A 794-nucleotide genomic window follows, 5' to 3' on the forward strand; every position below is an offset into this window, starting at 1 on the left:
GGTCGCATGCGCGTGAGCATACCCTTATCCTTATACCATGCTTATACCGAATTAGGGCCCAGACACAAGCTTTAATTTGCATAACCCCGGATCTACAATAGGTGTTTTAAGCCTTAAGCCGTAAGAAATTGACCAATTACAGTCGAATCCGAGAAGAATAAGTGACTGTGATTCGCCCATTTCTTATGGTTTAAGGCTTAAAACCCTATTGTAGATCAGGACTAACGCATAATACATAGTGCATAATGGAATCAACCAATCGAAATTCTTCTTTTCCATGGAATGAGAGGAAAGGAAAGCTTCTGATTAGTTGATTCGCTTATGCACTATGCGTTATGCGTTATGCAAAAGCTTGTGTCTGGGTTCTTAAAATGGCGATTACGACCTAAAGGGCATTCCACACAACTTGCATAGTCACATGACATATGCACAAAGAAAATCATCCAATCGTAGTTTACGTTTATCTGTATGACAGAAATGTGATTGGATAATTTTCTTTATGCATATGGTTAAGCGGCCCTGCAAGTTTGTGTGGAATGATCCTAACCCAACTGACGCAATATCGCATCTCTAGTCTCTAGTGATCGGGAGTACCAGACTAAAGTAATCCTCTAGCATTTATACCGAGCGTACCAAGTGATTTGATAAGGATATGGTACTTAATACGCGTATCAAGTACTCGCCACTCGGTGTAAACTAGGCCAATGAGATGCGGCAAAATGTATTTTGCGTCGAAAGTGCGTTATCTCATGTTGGTTGCAGAGCGTCGTACGACTAATAGCGTTTTCGGCCCG

Source organism: Trachymyrmex cornetzi, unplaced genomic scaffold, assembly GCF_001594075.2.
Source record: "Trachymyrmex cornetzi isolate Tcor2-1 unplaced genomic scaffold, Tcor1.1 scaffold28, whole genome shotgun sequence".
Classification (NCBI taxonomy): Eukaryota; Metazoa; Arthropoda; class Insecta; order Hymenoptera; family Formicidae; genus Trachymyrmex; species Trachymyrmex cornetzi.